Source organism: Equus caballus, chromosome 16 (assembly GCF_041296265.1).
Source record: "Equus caballus isolate H_3958 breed thoroughbred chromosome 16, TB-T2T, whole genome shotgun sequence".
Lineage (NCBI taxonomy): Eukaryota > Metazoa > Chordata > Mammalia > Perissodactyla > Equidae > Equus > Equus caballus.
In genome coordinates, this window is record NC_091699.1 from 30,192,252 (window position 1) to 30,213,944 (window position 21,693).

The following is a 21,693-nucleotide window of genomic DNA, read 5'->3' on the forward strand; positions in this document are numbered from 1 at the left end:
TACTGGCACTTGTAACATTCCTGAATTTCAGAGAATCAACTCAGTGCAGGTTTATTTCTTAGGCACCTCACGGTCTACTGCTGGCTGGTGGGGAATAAGGGTGGTGGCTCTGCTCCACGTGGTGTTTCAGGGACCTTGGCTCGTTCTGTTCGGTGACTTTACCATCTGCAGGAACTAGGAGTTCTCCCCTGGAGCTCTGGGCCCACTGTCTGGGATGGTTCAGGAGGCTTCAGGGTCAGAATCAAAATAACATACCCACTTCCATCTCTTTGTCTGGAACTCAATCACAAGGTCCCATCTAACTGCCAGGGAGGCTGGGAAACACATCCCAGCTGTGTGCCCAGGAAGAAGAAATGGATTTGATGAGCCTCTAGCCAGTTTCTGCCACAGAGTGACCATATCTTCTTGAATTATTATGGAAAACAAATGCTTACCATATGTAAATAGCACAGCAATGCCAGTAATCTGAGAACCTGTCTGTTACAGGTACCCATGGAAATAGCAGCATTTGGAGGCCGTAATGCTGGTTTGGGACAATTAATCTGTATACTTGTTTAAATATATTTTAAAAATTAGCCTGAGATCTGAATCTGCTTCCTACATGTTGTGTGCCATTTACATATTTTGATGTTCTAAAATCACAGATCTGTCGTAGAGTAAGTTTAGAAATACATACTTAAGAAATGTTACATGCAATGACATTTTCATTTCCAAAGTGGTCTATGTGGACCATATTTATTTTGCTATTCTATGAAGTCAGAAGTCATACCCAGCATTAAGTGGAATTCTTTATCCATGATGGCAGATACAACATTTGTTGAAATACCACCACGTTATTTAATTCAAAGTGCGCATTCTACAATGAACCACATCAGGAACATTGTCAATTTTTCAATGCCTCTAGTAGATCCAAGCACACCTTTTTTTTTAAAAAAAGTTATTCATTTTAAATTATGATTATATGAATATTTCAGGATTATAATCATCGTAAAATGAAGGACAAAATTTATCTTACCAAAATAGAAATTTAATTTAAAGTAGAAAGAACTCGACTTCAAGGTTCAGTAGAATAGAAACAAGATGTATACGAAGGTATTAAAGAACACTTTTTTAGAAACCCTCAGTACTACAGTTTTGGTCATTCCATGGAAAAAGTAACTTAAAAAATCCTTACTCAGTATCATAAAGTTAGCTGAGTTTATTTGAGATGGAAGTTGCCCTTGACCATATTGTCATCCAGTGGCGTTGGTTAAAAGTCAAGATTGCACAGGGACATAGGTGATTAGAAACATTCCTTTCCCTTTTCCTGTAGTCGTGGCATTCCTATTCCCTGTCACTTTGTCCTTGACGATATTTGAGGCGGAAAACAAGTTGAGTTGACGAGGATGGTTTTCCAATCAGCTGTTCCTCATTTTTCTCCCATGCTTCTTTGTTATATTAGAGTTCATATTTACTATTCATGAAACACGTTTTAATCAATGACCATATCAGACAAATGGAAGCTAAGCACTGGTTAGTATGTTGAAAATAAACACGAGGGTTCTCATTAATGTCGCTGTCTGAATAATTATTTGAGCATCATGTACTGAGCAGCAGCGAAAGCAAGCTGGCTTCTCACTGGAACGACAGGCTGACAGCCACGTCCTGGAGTATGGTCATTAGTGTGCCCCACCATCAATGTCATGTTACTGTGTCAAATTAGTTCGTGTCCCCTTAGGAGAGAAGCTGGACCTGCAAATTATCCTCCCACATCCCTGGAAACTGTGTTTGCAAAACCTGCGATCAAGTGTGAGCAAATTATTAACACGGCTCATAAATTAACTAGTTTACAGGCTTATAACATTTTACAAGTAGATAATAAAGGGTAGAAAAGTTTTCCAATTGCTTTGCCCTGATGTTAGGGCTGTGATCTGCCGACTTTTCCTTGAGGAAGTGCAGCTAATAGGTGTCTGTTAAGAGGAGCAGACACATGGAGTGTCAGAACAAATGTTTGGCAAATGTAGACTCTAAAAGGAAACAAGTGTAAATCCATTGAAAACAATATAATTAACTTCGTTATCTCGTGGCTCTGATAAGTCGATGACAATGGTCCTCTTTCTTGTGGTGGCAGTTGTTCATTAATGAGGTCACCAATTAAGTTTGAATGATTACAGCCTTGGCTAACTGAAATTATCTTAAGAAATATTTTTGACGCATTCTTAACACTCTTAAGCTGCCTTGTTGAAGAGGAATAATGTTAACACAGCGTGTTAAACTCATAAAAGAATGAGGATGCTTCAGCTGTCATATATTTGGCAAACAGTTCACACACACATAGATGGCTGATACCTAGAAAACCTAGTGTGGCCCAATCTGGCCTGACTTTATCTCTTATCAAGCAGAGGCACCCACTGGGAGCACCACCTCAACTCTCTTCTGAGCTCTGGTAGACAAGACAACCCACATAGTTTCCGGAGATACGTGACTATTCAAATCATAAAACTTCATACATCTTCTTTTCGGTTTCAACTTCTCTGTCTGACTAGATTAGAAAACACATACGTCCACAGAGTTTTGTCTGAGTTTACTGTTGAAAGAGAACGATACACACACACACACTGTAGAACTCGTGCTTTCTACTCATTCTGTAGTTCCATTTCCCCGTGTTGCAGAGAGTCCCCTCCGTCATCCTGAGGGGTGTATAGGTGGCATTATCATCTCAAGGATCTGTGCACAAAAGGCCTGGCATGCAAAACCTCGCCACCGATTGCTATTCACACAACTTTCTGAAAGTGCTTGAGGATGAGTTGACTTATCTGTCAGCAACTTCAACTTACTTGGAATTAGATTTGGTAAATATTCTACCAATTACTAAGCTATGAAAGCTCGCAGCCTCAGCACATGAGCACATGCACAGGCTGTTTCCAGGAGAAGGCTGTGTCACAACCTTCTTCTGCATTTTAAATGCAACTGAGAAAAGAACTGTAAACTGTGGCAAGTAAGATTTTGTGTTTGGCTGCAGGAGAGAGCTTGTCTGGTTTTTTTTTTGTTTGGAAGGGGTGCCTGTGTGCACATGCACACGTGTATACATGCACATGTGTGTGCATGTGTATTTACCTTCTCCTGTCGCTCCTACTGGATGCACTGAGAAAGACTAAAAGACCAAAACCCAAAGCAAAGTCTTCATTTGGTCTCATGGATTATCTTGCCTTTACTTTTCAGGATGAGATTACCTTGTAATTATGAGAATTTATGGTAAAACATGAAAAATGCTGGGAGTTAACAGAACTGAACTTCCTAAGTTCAGAATGATAGTGCCTTCAAGAGTGGCGGTTTTACTTGGCTGTATATGACATTTCACATCTTTTTACTATAATTCTATAATACTGAACTCAGATTATGAGCTAAATGGAATGCTGGTTCTAGAAGGGGAAGAGCAAAGTAAATACTTAGATCCTGTGATTATCTATTGAATGTAAAAGGAGTATGTCAACAGGGAATACCTAAGGCTCACGTGTATGTGTCGCTTTGGGAGCATCACTGTTTGCCGCCTCACTTAACCTCTTCCATTCTCTTTGTTTTCAGTGTCCCTCTGTGTGTTGCAGTCCTGTGGCATTATGCATGCCCCCAACCAGTGACCCCTCAGGCTTTTTATGGCTGTGAAACACGTTAAAAGTTCAGGGTAAGTGGCAAACAACGCTAATATTGTATACCACTTAAAAATTGTGATCCACCTTTGCAGCTGACACAGTAGTAGATACAGTAATCCCTCAAAAGATCATGGAATGCCCCATTGTCAAACATGAATTCCCAAACTGGCAGGATTGGTTTGTTGCCCTCCATGATAGGAATCCATAGCTTGGATCATATTTGTGCAAAGATGATCTAATGCAAGGTTGGCAACCTTTGTCTATAATGGCCAGATAATAACTATAGCCAACCTCATGGCCATACAGTTTCTGTTGCAGCTGGTCAACTCTGCTGATTTAGCACAAAAGTGGCCATAGACAATATGTGAACAAATGGGCATGACTCTTCCTATTTTACAAAAATAGGCAGTGGCCCGAAGGCCATGGTTTGCTGACCCCTGATCTAATGCATCAAACGGGGCATATGACCTGTAAACAGGACTCCTCACTGGGTACCGGTCCCTCTGATCTTGAGCAAACCATTTATCTAGAAGAAACAGAAATAAAAAATACCTCCCCTTACTACTGTGCAGGGTATAGTTGTAAGGATGAAACAAGATATAATGTACGTGAAAGCACTTTGAAAATTTCGAAACTCCTTAGAAATGAAATTGATGGGTCTACACAGTCATCTGGTCCACCTCGTGGAGAACGCCTTCTTTACCTTTTTAATCACGTTGGTCTTTCATGAGCTAAATGAGTGTAGGGGAAAGCTCTTCTATTTTCTGAGTAATGTGGTTTGTCTGTACGTTCCTTCTATTTTACAGTTGATGGACAAGCTGTTGAAATGTCTTTTTAGTATCAAACATGGCTGAAGGGAGATACGGGTAGATTAGGGCAGGCTAAAGATCAAATGCCAATGAAGAATGATTAAATTTCCTTTAATCATCAGAATCTGAGAGTGTTTTAAGATCTTCCACCTTTAATATAGGCCTTAATAAATAATAATGCTTTGGATGTCTACAAGTATGTTTGAGTTTCACAAGTCCTGCATGTCAAAACATAGAGATGGGCTCAGCAAATACGCCTCTCTGGACTAGTGGTAACAATTAAGAAGGAAAGTCATACTTATACAAACAGCTTGGTGAATGGAGGGATAATCAGAATCCCAATTCATGAATTTTCTGGGGTTTTTTTTTTCCTCTCAAAAAATAGTAGTATAGTTTTTAGATATGCTTTCGTATTATTATATTATTTAAGAACTGTTTTCTAGTAATAGAGATGCAGCTATATAAGCCTAAAAAAATTACTTGTGTATTCTGTCTCATAAAAGATGTCTGGGGGGGCCAAGCCCGGTGGCTTAGTGGTTAAGTTCACGTGCTCTGCTTCTGTGGTCTGGGGTTTGGGACCCAGATCCCAGCACACACCTACACACTGCTCATCAAGCCATGTTGTGGTGGCATCCCACATACAAAAAGTACAAGAAGATTGGCACAGATGTTAGCTCAGGGATGATCTTCCTCACCAAAAATAAATAAATAAATAAAATAAAAGATGTTTCTTAAAAAAAAGAAAAAAGATGTCTCCTGGAGAGCAGTTTGTGCCTTTTATCTTTCTGCTGTGTCTGCCTGATCAAGTATTGCTTCATTTTCACATTATGCTTCAAAGTCATATAATGGCTGCTGGCTCTCCAACCATTACCTGTACATCCTGAAAGGAAGAGCAGAAGTGCAAGGGACAAAAAGAGTTGTCGTCCCAGCTGGGGCAAGCCTCTTTAAAGAACTTCCCGTGAAATCTTACTCAATGACTTCTTACATCCTTTTAGCCACTCTTAAATTAAGAGCATCTGGGAAATGTATCCTTAAACTTAAGAAATTTGATGTCCCAGATAAATTCCAGGTTCTGTTAGTAATGAAGAAAAGGTGAATGGTTACTGAACAACATTGTGGTTACTTATACAAAATCATGATATCAATTTTTCTTACATGTTTATTTTTTATTTATTTTCGATGAATGCCTTCTGTCTTCCATTGACTGGTGTGTGAAATGTCTTATTTGAATTTTACATGTTAAAATTTCAGCTTGTTCAATCTCAGCAGAGATGTATATCCCAGTAAATATTTTAGGACCATAATATTCTCACTGAAAGTGCCTTGGCAAATCTGAGAAATAAATTTCTTTCTCAAAAGAGCTACTAACCCAAATTTAAACTCCTTAATTTTCTTGTGGGTTTTCTGTCTTCTGTATGTAAGTTTTTGTGAAAGCTTGAGTACCGGCGTGAGGTCCGAGTGACCTGCAGGCTCCCCCGCAATTCTGTCCTTCCCAGTATGTGCGGGGATGTTGCACTGCCCCTCACAGGCTGGACAAGGCTATCTACTCTGCATCTCTGTGCTGTGCTGCTCCGCATGGATCTGCTGAAAGCCCACCTTGGCGGACGGAGGAGACTAGTTGAGTCACCCTGTCCAATTTCTCTGTTCCAGATTGGCCTGTACGTTATTCTTGTGAAATTTCCCTCTCTTAGAATGAGTAGAATGAGATTTCCCTATCTTACAAAATATATTCTCTACCTATCCCAGCCTGGGATAGATGCCATGAAACACAGTAGTTGGTGCCTTTATTAACATTTGTTGAATGCCTGTGATGGATATAGGATAGCCGTATGGTGAAGTGCATCTACTTTGAAGTTAGAATTCCACCTTTTACATTTACTGGCTGAGTGATGCTGGGAGAGTTACTTAACCTCACTGGGCCACAGCCTCCTCGTCTGAGAAATGGGGATAAAAATAGGAGCTAGGTCCCTGTGAAGAGTTAGTGAGATGATGCTCGTAAAGAGCTTACCACAGACCCTGGTAGGTAATGAATGCCAGCATCGCTCTATACACCCCAGGTAATATGATGGAAATCCGTGTGTTTGAGGAGTTTTGCCATCCTGTGGCTGCTTCGTTGGTTGTTGTTTTACTCGTAGACAATGCATGTTTCACAATCCGTTGCTTCTCACCTGGTATTCCCTTGTAAGTTTAAGTAAAGCCTTGGGAGATGGCCTTGATGCCCGTCTTCAAGGACACTGCAGCCATATATACCACTGGGCAGCCCTGCTAACAGAACTTAGATCTCTGGGTCCCATTTTGATGATTTCCCCCGAGAGGCGTGCTGTTCTTTCTTTATTCCGTTTTTTTACTTACTCAGACAATGGGCCTGCCTACCAAGCAGAATTCACTAACTGCTTTCAAGTTGGTATTGCTGATGATAATCTGAAACTGTAGGGTTTCACTCCTGCAGGCTGATGCTACATGATGTCGATCTTTCCCTGCCTCATCCTGGTCCTGGCCTCTGTGCTGAGTCTGCAAAGCGGGCCCTGGAGCCCCACAGATCTTCTTAGGAATGGCCTTCACAAAATAGTGTCATCGGCACACAGAAGCTGCCGCATGACTGTGGCAGAGATTGTCAGCAGTGCCCGTGGATGGCCCGGCTGGCAGTGTGTGAGAAGTTGTGGCACCCACGTGACCATGGCCATCTCTTGAGGTCTTGAGCACTTTTGGGTGAAGACAGGTCAAAGCACACTACCTATTAATATGAACCTGCAGTGATTTCATTAACCGTGAGCCCATAGCACAGAGTGGATGGGTTTGGGGGGACTGACCCCCAGACTTTATTAGTACCCCTCGAGAGTCTGCTTTTAAGTTTAGTAAAATGAAAAGATTTCCGGGGATGGGGTGCACAACAATGCAAATGTACTTAACACTGCTGAATGGTACACTTAAAAATGTTTAAGTGGTACATTTTATGTTATATATATTTTACCACAATTAACAACTTAAAATAATAGATGAATTTAAAAAAAAGGGTCTGTTTAATGTAAGCTTTGTTTTCATAAGATAGTTGACTCTGTGGTGATAGTGGCTTGAAGATCTTGCCTGGTCAAAAGAGTCCTGGAAACTTTGAGCTTTTGCTGTGTGGTTTCAAATATTTTATTTAGACACCATGTCGATGCTCAAATGCCATTAAGTGTCACTTGCCTCTGGACCTTGTTCTCTGCCTGGAACAATTTCTATGCTTCACAGGGCTCATTGCTTCTTGTCCCTTAGTGCTCAGTTCAAATCTCTGCTCCTAGGAGAGGCGTCCCCTGACCACCCACAGTACGGGAGATTTCCCCCTCCCCCTTCGCCTCTTGTTTGTTCCATTTATTGCAGCTTCTGTCACTTTCTGAATACACCTTTTTACCGGGGAATAAGCGAGGGGCAGGTCTGTCTGATGCAGTGTGGCTTCCTTCTGGCTGACAGTGCCTCCAGCATGGTACGCATACACATAGTCAGTATTTATGGAATCAGTCAGAGGACATTTGGGGATTTCCCTGTGAATTTCTATATTTTCGTGGTACCTAGGAGGACTGCATCTGGGTGAGAGAGTAAGAGAAGAAATAAAACCACATGCATCACCTTTATTATAGGAATACGATACTGCCCTTGGGTTTTCTCTGGAAGTTTCCACTCTACAGTGCACAAAGCTTTGATACTCTGTGTGTCCCATCCAGAAAGGGTTATACATCATCTTCCCAGTGAAGACAGACTCACTTGCCATTTGGGCCTATGGCGTATTGTGCTTGGGACAGGCTAATTAAGGACATTGCATTCTAAGCTCAAATTCTAGCACTCTCATTCACTGGCTCCTTGTTCTTGGACAAATTTCTTTCTCTCTCTGGGCCTCAGTTTACTTATCCAAGGCAGGGGTAATAGCATTACCTAACGTATAGGATTAAATGAGATGATACATGTCCAGCACTTAGCCTAGGGTCTGGAAAAGAATAACTGTGTTGATTTATAACGATGCTAAATAATGCTAAATAACGATGTTGATTTAGAAAGATGAGCAAACAGTATTGGGCGCTACACTGACAAAACTCATATCACCTTTTCTTATGATCCTTATTTTAAAGGCGAAGAGCCTTGATTCTCTTTTACATATGTTCATGTTTTATGCACTGAATTAATGTTAAAACTAAAAAGTACAGAACGAGCAAGCAGTGAGATGATCTGTTTTGTATTTGTTGTTGACATGGTGACTGTTGGATGGTTATGTCCTGTTTCAGATAATGCAAGTGATAGACCTGAAATGCTAGGATGGCGCCATATTTGGAGCCTGACCCACATCCACAAAACCCTGGAAATTTGGAGCTCAGGTGCTGCACTGTCCTTAAGCCAGCTGGCTGGGGATGCATTTCGCCCTTAAGTTAGTGAGAGTTGGTTTTCTTTCCTACCTTACAATAGACGACGTCTTAAATTTCCTATAAATTCTAATTAAAAAAAAAAATTTTACACTTGATGTATCTGTCCTGAAAATCCACATACTTCTTTTTTAAAAGAAGATTCAGGTCTATATAGATTGAAAGGAGATGGATATAAATATCTTTCACTGTTAGTTCTGATTTCTTTTACCTGCTTAAGGAAGATGGGTTACTGTTGGGGCTGTGTTGTTCCATGACGTGCATGGTTGACGCGTCGTTCCTTGTGCATTTGTTACGAGGAGGCTGAAGCACGGAGAGGGACTCGTCTCTCTCTGTATCCCGTAACTTTTTGGTGGTAAAAGATAAAATATATCCAGTCACATTTCTTATTTACATGATTTGTGGAATAGCTAGGGTTATCTAAGAAATTAAAGGAGCCATTTATTTTATTAATTTATAGTTTATACCCTCTCAACTTATAAAAATAAAAGAACCTGATTAAAATATAGTGTAAGGTAACAAACCTGATTACTGATACCCTTTTTAGAAAAGAAAAAGATAAAGTTAAGTGAGTTTCCGTCAAGTAGAGCAAACCATTCAGGAAAAACTTTTGTTTGACTCATAACTGCCTTCCGAGTGGCAGAGACCCAGCTTTTTCATGTCTCTAAAAACATATAACACCCTGTCTCCAAATATGATTTCAGAAACTAAAACAGTGATCAGGAAAGGAGAAACAGCCGGGTAATGTGAGACCCGAAGTGTGCCGTTTACACGGGAGACCTGACAGCCTGGGGCAGCCCTCACACCGCCTCCTCTCAGTGCCCTGGTGCCTGAGTATCAGCGGGAAAGATTAGGAGCTTTCTGAGAGATTGTTTCTTTAATGTTTTGAAATTCTGCTGTGTTGTCTAGGTCCAGTTTGGTGTGGCAGTCTCTTCGTGCCAGGTGAGTCTGGTTGAGATGTGCTGGGTGTGGAATTTCTCCATGCCGACTCTTACAGACCATCAATAGACCTTGTCCCCTGGCTGTTCTCATCAAGAGAGGCTGTGCCTCACCTCTGTCTATATCTGTCCCAAATCATTTATGGTGACACAAACCCATTCTCCCACTCCTGGCCCACTTCCTAAACATGGCAATTTCTTTGGAATTCTACTGCTCGAATAAATCATGCCTTGGCTTTCTATAGATGTGCATGCTTAGAAGAACTTGCATTTCACACTACCATCAATCCTTGTGTGCGTGATTTCCCCTTTCTCCCTTAAAAAATACTGAGAGGTAAAAGTAGAGTTTTCAAAACTTGTGAAAAACTTAATCCTGAGAAATTCTGCTAAACAGCAGATAAGAGAAACACTCTAGTTTGTGAAAAGTCTGCCCTATAATTCTACCTGTCCTGAAAGTTTAGTGCCAGACAGGATTCTAATCACTTGATATGTAATTAAGTCACAGAAACTATGAGGGAGGTAAGAATCTAAAAATCCGTTTTACAGATGAAGAAACTGAGGCAGAGTGAGGTTAAATGACTCGCCCAGACTTCTCTGCTCATAAGAAGCAGAGTTGGGATTTGAACTCTCCTCCTCTGGTGTATGGCTCTTCTTTGTGTTGGGTGTGTGTGAGGAAGATTGGCCCTGAGCTAACATCTGTGCCCATCTTCCTCTACTTCATGTGGGACACTGCCACAGCATGGCTTGACGAGCTGTGCTGGGTCCACACCAGGGATCCGAACCTACAAATCCCGGACTGCCAAAGCAGAGTATGCGAACTTAACGGCTGCGCCTCAGGGCCAGCCCCTGGTGTGTGGCTCTTAACCATTAGGCCATACGGTCTTCAGCAGGCAGACAATTTCCTCGGGTGGCGGTTGGCAGACACTGTTTGTTTCAGCATACATTTTTCACCCTGGGACTGCTCATCTGCTGCATGTTGAGCCTTTAAACTTCAGTTCCATCTAACAGGCCCTGTTTGATCACACTAGACTTCTTCAAAAGCTTTAATTCTTTTTCCCAGTACAAGAGCTGTGGGAAATAAAAGTATGTCCCAATATGATTAGGAACAAGGACAACCACTTAATTGGCATTCTTCTGTCTCCAGTTGGATGTGCCTGTTAAGACATTTTCTTGCGATCTTCGAGTCATTTTTCTCTGGTTCATTATTCTAATTAACCTCATCTCTGTAGCCCTCATTTTATTTCGTATTAGCCTCTGACCACCCAACAATTGATTTGTTCCACTCAATCACCTGTGTGAGAAAGTGTGGCCGGTGAGAGGGTCTCCTTCCCACAGCAGCAGTCTCCCAGCTGGGCCTTTTCCCAGCAAGTGGGTTGAGGGTGGCCCTTTAGTTCTTGGGGTACAGTCATCGGGAGCTTTTTATTTGCCTGGGTGAAGGTCTGGCGTACTTAGAGGTCATGCTGGCTAACAAAGTTGGAGCGCTTTGGTTACTTGGTCAGTGGAATTGCAGATTCATAAGCTGTATGCCAAGGACTTTGACCTTCACAAATAAAAATATTAGATTTGTGAAAACATATATAGAGGTAAAATATTAGGCTTGAAAAAATTTGTAAAAGCCGGTTGCAAGGGACCACAAATAAGCAATTTTTACTTAAGGGGCTGGACACATCAGGATCTCCTCGTTATCACAAACAGCAGACCATTTTTAATGTGTCTGTGCCCTAAAATGCTGAGCCCACCATTGGTGAGGTCCCTTTGATTACTTGTGACCAGCTTAGGCATAAAGAGGAATTAATTGGCTCGTGATGCTGAAAAGTTAGATGGTAGAACTACCTTCTAGGACGTTTGGAGTGAGGGGTTCGGATCCTGCTATTAAGTCTGTCTCAGTCTCTTGGCTGTGCTGTGCTCTGTGTTAGATTCATTTGTGTAGGCCTTTACTGGGTGTGGCATGGTAACCATTCATAAATCTGCTTTTATAGCAATTCCAGCAGACAGGAATCTTTTCTGAAGAGTTCCAGCAGCTGTCATAGAATTTGGATCTTCCTGGTTCTGTGATTGGTTGGTGTGTGCCATGTGCCCATTGCCGAAATGCTGTCTGGTCTGGAAGAGGACTTGGTCGGGGGAGATGTGAAGGCGTTCTTGACCTGGAGTGGGACACATGCCCATCTCAAGAGGCGTGGATGGCATTTGACCTACATAAGACAATAGAAAGTGAGTGAAAAGGGTGCTGGTTTTAGAAAAAGGGGGCAGAATTCGGGGAAGGTGGACTGTGTATATGTGTCCTGTAAGGCGTTGTACTTGATGCACAGTAAATACATAGGATTACAGGGTTAGATGGATCCTTTAAATGTCACAGAGCCCAGGTACCTGTGATTGAATACCATGAAGTTGTCTGCCTAATACCTGACCATCTCCAATGACATTCGTTACTTTAGAGGTAGGCTGTGCCTCAGAAAGACTGCCATGCCTCTGTCCTCTAGGAACCCAGAGTTCATTCATTGCCTGTGCGCCTCCTATCTATCCTTCTGTGCAACTGTCCATCCGTCACTGTTCTAGGTCCTAAGGCAAGATCCTTGATTTCAACATACATACACCTGCAAGGTAGACAGAAAGATCAATTATAATACAGTGGTAGAGAAACTGCAAGAACACTGATGGATTGTGTGTCTGTGGTTGGGGAGGGAGATTGGAAGGCCTCACAAAAGCAATGAGACCTAGCTGGGGCTTCAAAGGATGAATAGGAGTTAAACCAAGTAGCCAAGGGGAAAATGGACAGATGGTCAGATTACCACCTCTCCTAGGATTAAACCCTATATTCGAACTTGCATTTGAATTGCCTAGAAAAAGTGGTTTGTAAAATATCTTAGCCCAGTTAAAATACACATCTTTTAGGACACATTAAGATGTTAGTGATGGGAATAGCACGCTGATGATGAAAGATTCTTTTTACTGGTTAGCCACATGGTATCTTTCAGGTTACCTCAATCTCCTATTTCCTAATAAGTACAAAATGGATAAAGCTTCCATGGGTAAAATTTTGGTGATTTAAATTATAGAAATCTTTTTTTTTTGAGCAAGATTAGCCCTGAGCTAACATCTGCTGCCAATCCTCCTCTTTTTGCTGAGGAAGTCTCTCCCTGAGCTAACATCTGTGCCCATCTTCCTCTAGTTTATATGTGGGACACCTACCACAGCATGGCTTGCCAAGTGGTGCCATGTCCGCACCTGGGATCCAAACCGGCGAACCAGTGCCACCGAAGCGGATTACGCACACTTAACTGCTGCGCCACCAGGCCGGCCCCTATAGAATTCTTCATAGCACTTCCCTAAGAATTTTGAAAGGATTGGATATTGTTTGTTTATTCATGCATTCTCATAAGAAAAATATATTCTGAACCTTGGTTTTTGCATCTGATACCTGAAGATAAAAATAGTACCTTCCAAAGGGTTAGGGTTCACATGGAGAAGAAATATCTTGATCCACATAAACCACTGAATATGATGCTGGTACCTAGTAAGCACTCAATGGATGTTACTAATTATTATCAGAGGGCATCTAGGATTTTTACCTCATAGGTTGTCAAAGGCTTGAAATAGTAATTTAATTATATCAATAACTAAGTAGTTGATTTAAAAAAAGTTTTCTGTATATCTGGATGTAATATATTTTTTATTTTCACATGTTACTTATAAAAATTAAGGTTATTGAGGATGGTGAGATTTAGCAAAGAACTTTAACTCCACATGCTTTTAATGCTTCCTTGAATTAATAATTTTCATGTCCATCATATTTTTTCCTTGGCCCACAATTCATCCCATATTTGGATCTTGGCAAATAATGACTTGGTTAATTAGGCAGTCTGTTAACTCTGATTACTAAGTTATAACAGATCAGTGTCGAAGCATCACTGTGCAATTTGGATTAAAAGGCTCTTCATTTTATCAAAACAAATTTACATTTATGGATAAGTATGTTGAAATGCATTAGGTTAAAATGATGCGCTTCATAAGGAAAATTTTAAAAGGATAAAGAATTATTTCCTGCTAAGTTTTTTTTATTACGACATTGGTTATATTATGTTTCACTGGGAACACACTTAAAAGCTGGGAATTTTCTTTTAAAGCTTGAAAATTATAGCTGATTTAATCCCTCTATTATACAAATACGATGGCTGCCTTGCATTTTTATTTAAGCATAATTTAGTGTAGCAGCACATGGTTATATTCCAATTCTGACCACAGTGGCCTCTGATACTAGACTTACTTGTGGAAATGAATCTTGACTGTGTTCGGGGGAATTAGTGGCTTACATTAAGGCTCGCTCTCTTTAACAGCTGAAGGCACTGACAGTTATTAAATGAGATTGGGCCTTCGTAGTCCCATCTCTTTCTTGTCTCAAGGCTCATCGTTACTTAAGGGCAGTTGGAGTATCAAAACCTTGTTTGCTTACTCCATCTCCATCTCTGCCTCGTTTCTTTCTTTTCTTAGCACAGAACACTTAGCCTTTTGGAAAACAACACGCGAACAAGTAAACGCGAGAATAATTTTCCAGATTGAGCGAACCCTGAAATTTGTGTTAATTACCCCTCAAGATTCTATCAGACATCAGTACCATTCAAAAGATAGTACCTCACTGTTTGCTCCCTGCCTGCTATACACACAGAACACATGTGTGCATGCACATACACACATACACACATACACCTCCAGTGAACTTGGTGACTGGCACCTAGGAGGTTTTTAATAGTTATTCGTTGAAGACTGATTGGTGGAAATGTTGAAACCCTGACAGCCTCCCACCCCCAGGCTGCTAAGCTGCTCTTGAAGCTAATCTAACAACCTGGACCCAGTCTGATATTGCAACCATTGGAATAAATGGAGTTGACGCATTTAATATTTATTTTTTCAGTAAGCTTCTGAAATCTGACCTTTATCAATTGCTGTGTTTTGGTTTTGTGGGAAATAGAGAAACCAAAGAGAGAAAATATTTTTTACATTCAATGACCTTAGTATCTTGTTGGTTGGTCATAGTGACATGTCCCTAGAAATAGGAAACCTTAATTCTTTAGCTTTGTTTAGTGGTAGCATCTAGTCTATGCAAAACTGGCTTTTCTAAGTCCAGAAGACCCTTTTGATGTTGTAGATAGTGCAGAAGTTTGCTTAACTCAGAATGGAAGTTGAGGTTTTATGAATTTGATTATCAGCTCTTAACTGGGAACATTTAATAATAATCATAGGTGACTCATTTTGGAGGGGCTTCTGGCTGGTTATTCAAAGGTAAAGTGATGTTTTGAGCTCAATTTGACAGATTTGAATGACACGCAGCCTGATAATTCAGTTTCCCCCTAGTTTCCCTACCTCCCCATTCCTTTCAAAAGAGTGAACCAAATAAGGAATTTTTAAAAGCCCAAACCATTCTGGATTATATGAATTCTTATAGTCATTTTCAAAAGAGGGAGTTTGATAGAGAGATGCATTCTGGGACTTCTCTGTGTGAGGTAAAGTCCTTAGAACATTAATTTCTTTCTTTTTTAAATGGAACTTTAGTTACGTAAATAATACATGTATTATAATGAATTCTTACCAGTAGTGCAAAGAGAACCCTCTGGAAAACAACTACCTGAAGAATGATATAAGAAGTGAAATCCACTTGTATTTTCAAACATCCCTGGAGACAGAAAATTCTTAGCCCACATGAGTGGTCCCCAAGAGATCTTAATGGCAACGACGGGAAACTTTCTCAATTAAGTGCTTTTTTAATAAATAAGTCTGTGGATAGAGAAGCAAGCAGACTTATTGGAAGGTTGGATACGATTACTGTGTGGTTTTATTAATTACATTTATTCCTTTAAAATGACCTTGGATGAAAACAACCACCCCTTCTGTGGTCATGGTTAGCAGATGTTTACCGTAATTCTTTGCTCAGTGAAAAAAATGCCTCTTCCACCCAACAAAAACAGCCACGTTTGCTTGGTTAAATCAAAACTTTGGCGCTTGGGTCTTACTTTATATATCATGGCTCCAGTCACACAGCCTTTCCAAGTGTGAGGGTTAGATCACTAGCTCCAACATCTGCCGGAGAGCTTTGCTCACAATGATCTATTATGTGAGTGCTTAATTCTTAGACTGTTTTTGGCGTTCGCCCTTCCTCATTGAAACCAATATCCTATATGCAAGGCTGTCTTTATTTTTCTTGTCTAAGCGTGCTAGCCCCTCCTTAATTTTGAAAGCTTTCACCTAGGCCTCATGGCCATTTTACTGAGAATTTTGAATATAGAAATAAAGTGAAGCTTCGCCCTCTCCCCCTGAGTTTGGGTTTTCCTGGGCTCTGTCTGAAGTAAAAAGCATCTCCTTTCTGCCTATTTTGTATTTGAAAAGCGCCTTTTCTTATTGCATGTTGGGCCTCCTTAACCGCCTCACTCCTCATATTTCTTTTTGCCAATTCCTGCTTTTTACAAGCACTAAGCGATCGTGAACCTTGAGATGGTCCCTGCCCACCCCTGCCATTCATGGTTCTAGTAGGTGTTTCAGGAGCAGCCCCTTCATCTGTACTGAATTTCCGCCCCGAGGCCTGCTGCTTGCTCTGCGGTGGTGCCGAGAGGAAATACAACAGCAAAACTTTGCTTTTCTTGGGAAGCTCCTCCCTTTGGAATGGAGAACTCTGGGTGGCTCTTCTTATTTTGTTTCCATCGCCAAAATAAGCAGGCATCTTGCATAACACCAGGATAGGAAAAAAGAAGTAATTTTAAGGGAAACATATGTTCACGTTGAGAAAAAGGGAGCTAGGACTGGGCAGGGGACAGTGGCCTGCAACGCTAAACGCATCTTTTCAATTCAGGTAGGAAACCAGGTTTTGATAATTTTGGTACCTTTTATAAAATTAAAGAATCAGTTCTTTCTCCACATCCCCAAGTCTTTTCTTTGATCCAATTAAAAATAAATTTGGAGATTGGGAGAAACCAAGGCTCCTAGGCTGGTTACTTGCTAGCTGTGGTGGTTGGAATGGATCACGTCCTGTTTGTTAGTTTCCTGGGATCTTAGTTAACACTCAGTAATTTCCTTGGCGATCACGTGGTTTGAGATGCATGCCCTAATCTGCAACCAAAGATGAAACTATCCAAAATGATTCTTGTTTGGTCTTTAGGACTTTAGGAGAATGGAAAGAGAGATCTGAGTATTAAGATGAACCAAAGGTGTCTACTCTAGCTGTTTGGCTCGTTAGTGGACACGTTATTTGTCCTTGTAAGTGATTCCAAATAATGTCTGTTGATAGAAACAGAGCAGACACTTTAGCGTTTCAGACTGTTTGTGGGTGGCAGGTTTTGAAAATGCAGCTGATTTGCAAAAAGAAAAAGGAATAGGAAAAAAAGGGAAAGAAATAGAACAAAAAAAAAATCCTTAAAGTTTCTGATTCATCTATTCTCAAGGTTTGAAAATTTCAAAGCTGGAGGTAAATCCAGCAAAGTTCTTCTTTCCCCATTATAAATGAAACACTTGTGTCCTTAAAATATAGCTGTGAAGGAGGTAGGGCCCAGGAGCGTTCTGGGTACTGGCATATGTCTGCAGTGCCAAAGCCAGAGGGGTCTTGGATGGCCTCACACAAACAATTGACAGGAGCATGTGATAGCCCCCAGGTTGGAGAGCCCTGATTGTGCCTGAAACTATTTGTATGTGCACTTTTTTCTCGGGTGCTCAAAAAGTGTATCCAAATAGAGGCCTAGTTAAGACCTATTAAAGAGCTCTCCTCTTAAAGAGCCCTGCCTCCCCTGAGTGTTGACACAAGGAGGGTTGGAAACTGTGGCAAGGTGGATCCAGGCTTGCGTTCAATCTGTTCGATTCAAAAAAATATAATTAAGAGTTTAAAACTTACATTAGAAAAAACCCCCCAAACCTACCCCTCATTCCCCACAAAAGGGAAGCAAAGCCGTTTAAAGTATAAGATTATTCTTAGGTGTTGGTTTAAGGTTCAGCTATTTTAATTAGTCCACTCCTTATTCCCCCAACGGCCTCAAAAGGCATTGTCAGTAGTACCTGAGCCATTTCACTGTTGGAAAAATGAAGTTAGAAAAAAAGGATATGACCACACAAAAAAAGAAATTTTGAGTTAGATTTCCTTTTAATCTTTAGAGTAAACTACCTTCTGTGTTTTTTCTACTGTTTTTGTCCTTTGGGTTCAGTGAAACTGTAAATGGTGGCGGATGCCATCTCTCTATTAGTGGGTAGTGAGAAGGGCCTCAAGGAAAGTGTCAGAGTAGAACTAGAAATCCCAAAAGTCTTGTTTAATAATTATGATATGAATATTTATCAAGTTCTTACTCTGTGTCAGCTCTTATTGTAAGCAAAGCACTAGCACTATCTTATTGAATCCTTGTAAATACTATGAAGTAGCTACTCTTATTACCTTCATGTTTCAGATGAGTAAACTGATGATCAAAGAGTTTAGCTACTTTAAATTGCCTGGAGTAAAAAAAAAAAGTAAATGAAACTGAACAAGTCTATAGTTTGATTGACAATAATGTACCAATGCCAGTTTCCTGGCCCTGATATTGTACTGCAGCTATAGAAGATGTCAGCATAGGGGGAAGCTCAGTGAAGGGTGTATGGGGCTATATTATTTTTGCAACTTCCTATAAGTCTACAATTCAAAATTAAAATTTTTTTTAAATGGCAGATTTTACACTTGAATCAAGATCTCTTTGCTTTTGAAACCCAGATTATTCAGTGCTTTACCTTCTCAGATCACTTGACCAGCAAGAAGATGGTCTCTGCTCCACTGTCTTTCTAGGGTCAGAGTTTCAGGTCACCCAGACCATATCACATGGTCTCCTATAACTCAATGTGTTTTTGTTTATTTTGTTTTGTTTTTTGAGGAAGATTGGCTCTGAGCTAACATCTGTTGCCAATCTTCCTCTTTTTTTTTTTTTCTCCCCAAAGCCTCAGGACACAGTTGTGTATCCTAGGTCTTCTATGTAGGGTGCTGCCACAGCATGGCCTGATGAGTGGTGCTAGGTCTGTGCCCAGGATCCGAACTGGTGAACCACTGCCCTGCGAAGCGGAGCTCACAAACTTAACCACGGGACCATGGGGCCAGCCCCTCAATGTATTTTTAAGAACCAAAATTCATCCTTGCTTCTCTCACTTTCTCCACCTTACCATGTTCCTTTTTTCCCTCCCTCCGCCACAAATTCACCCACTCTGATCTTGGTAGAGACTGTGTAAATCATTTATCTTGTCACTGGAATCTTTCAGTAAACGCTTTGTTGAGAAGAGAGATGGTCTGACACTTTTGATGAATTTCATAATGGATTTGTAATTCCTGATGTGTACATGGAGATGCATGTGGACATCTAGAAAGGAGAATGGCAATAATAAGCCAAAAATTTACTGGCTTACAACATGTAAATATGATAAGCCATGAAAAACTTACATTTGCATGGCTAGTTATTTGTGTAGCAGGAAAGCTACTAGACTCAAATTCAGAAAACCTATGTTTTAAAGCTATATCTTCTTCTAACTTGTTATGTGATCTTAGTTTCCTCATTTAGGAAATTAGTGAGAAGAGAATTATGTTCTATCAAAAGGTTCCATAGCTTTGTGACATTCTGTATAACACCACTTCAAACCTGTCTCTTTACTGAGTAAAAATGGTTGCTTTAGAAGTTGCTCAGTCTTATGATTGGAAAATCAGACTCTAGGATATATTCGTGGATTTGTTAACTGATTGATTAACTCAAAGTAAGTCTTTATTTGAAATCTTTCTTCTTTTGTGTATAGATATTTATAGCTATAAATTTCCCTCTGAGCACTGCTTTACCTGTATCTCATAAGTTTTGGTATGTTATGTTTTTATTTTCATTCATCTAAAATATTTTCTAATTTCTTTTGTGATTTCTTTTTGACCCATTGGTTATTTAGGAGTGTGTTGTTTAATTTCCATGTGTTTGTGAATTTCCCAAACTTCTTTCTGTTATTGATTTCTAATTCCATTGTAATTGGAACACATACTTTGTATTATTTCAATCCTTTTAGATTGATTAAGGTGTATTTCATGGCCTAACTTACGGTCTATCCTGGAGAATATCCTATGTGAACTTGAGAAGAGTGTATATCTGCTATTGTGGGGTGGAACTTTCTATAGGTTTCTGCTAGGTCTGTTTGGTTCTTGATGGTGGTGTTCATGTCTTCTGTTTCCTTGTTAATTTTCTGCCTAGTTCTCTCCATTATTGTTAGTGGGGTATTGAAGTCTCCAACTCCTGTTGTTGAATTGTCTTTCTCCCTTCAGTTCTGTTAGTTTTTGTTTCATGTATTTCAAGACTCTGTTTTTAAGTGAAGACTTTCTTAAGGGAGACCAAAAGAGAGAATTTTTGTCACCTATTTTCAGGACTTCATTCAGTTTTAGGGTTTAAAAGTGACACACACTGATCAAAAAGCTTAGTTTTATAATGGAACAACTCTCTGACCTTGATGGAGGCATTTAGGCCATATTTACATAGGTAAAGAGAAGTAAAGAATTGATGGCTTATTTATCCCATGTATTTTATTATTGAAGGTAGCCGGTAGGGTCCAATTGAGGCCAAACCAATGTTATCCTCAGTAGCAGGTGACTGGGGGCTTTGACTTACTTAGATGTAAGTCAGTGTTTCATCTCTGCTCTTCACTTACTCTGTGTAGACATGGACTAACTGAATACAAATGTGTTCCATTGGAAAAGATATACTTTTCATTTTTTTTGGCAAATAAGAATAAAATGCAATTTTCTCATTGTTGCTAAATCTGTGACTCTACAGCCCTTTCTGTATGTAGGCATGTGGCAAACTCCAGGTGCATCTGTCATACAGAAATTGCTTTTCCCCCCAAATACAGAAACGTGAAATAAACCAATTTGGTCACAAGTAGTGTATGCTAGATTTACTTAGTATCTATCGAACATCTTCCTACGCTCATTGTATTAGGACTAATCAGAGTCAGAACTGCCTAGTTTCTACACAAATGCATATATAGCTTCTGCTTAGACAATGATACTACTGACTGATTGTGTTTGCTAACAGTATTATGGCCAAACATTTCATTTTTTTTCTTTTTAGCAGTATTGTAAATTTGTTCTAGACACATGTCAGAGGGAAAGACACACACACAGGCACAACTCACATGTATTTATATAAACAGATGATTTCTCACAGCATCCATTTTTAAAAGGCATTTGTCTTTGATTTCTTTACTTCTTTAGCCATGTATTATCTTTAACCACATTTTGGTGTTTACCAATGAGTGACGAAATCGTTTAGCCGTGATTTTAAATTCACTGTGAATGACTATGGTTTTTCAGAAAAGGTTTTACATATATGTTAAAGCCCTTTTCTTTTCTTGTCATGTCCGTGAATGGTTCGTAGAGTTGATTGTTGGGGGAGGAAGCCATGTGGGTCTGTATCTTAACTTTCTTCCAGAAAGGAATTATTGTCTTTGTCATTCTGTTTCATTGTGTGACCTCCCTACCTGCTGGGTTTCCCAACAGCTGTCACCTGACGACTCTAGCACCATACTGCTACCAGCATTCCTGGTTCACAAATATGAAGTAAACAGAAAATCTTGCTAATTTGAGCCCAGTAGGAACCTTAACACTGTAATGAGGGACTGATTTTGAAAGCAGACAGACATATCTCACAAAATTAGAGCCAAAATTTTAAATGATCTTAAATAACTAATTGAAAATAAGAGTGGTACTTATGAAAGAGTGAGGTGCTGACACAGTGAGGGATAGGAGATGGGAGAGGAGAATCCTCATGGAGTCCTAGTAATTATGCAGTCTTTCTGGGGTTGCCACCAATGCTAATCTACGTGTGGGAATGATAATGTACCTTAGAGGACAGGTTTGTGGTTGAAATGCTCTTGATAGATTTTGACAAATTAAACAGTGGTAAAGATGTTT

The 21,693-nt window shown here is 40.1% G+C and overlaps 1 protein-coding gene across 5 annotated transcripts in view; it reads left to right on the plus strand.

Moving 5' to 3' along the window:
* FOXP1 (forkhead box P1) overlaps nucleotides 1-21,693 on the plus strand; it is a 411,515-nt gene that overhangs the window by 40,370 nt on the left and 349,452 nt on the right. For 3 of the 5 annotated variants that reach the window (XM_023621177.2, XM_070238621.1, XM_070238624.1), the window contains exon 3: nucleotides 3,565-3,661. The gene's annotated coding sequence lies outside the window, so the exon portion shown is untranslated. Of the gene's footprint in view, nucleotides 1-3,564; nucleotides 3,662-9,738; nucleotides 9,772-11,746; nucleotides 11,979-21,693 lie in introns of those variants that run through there. The other 2 variants (XM_070238614.1, XM_070238615.1) reach the window with 2 other exon arrangements.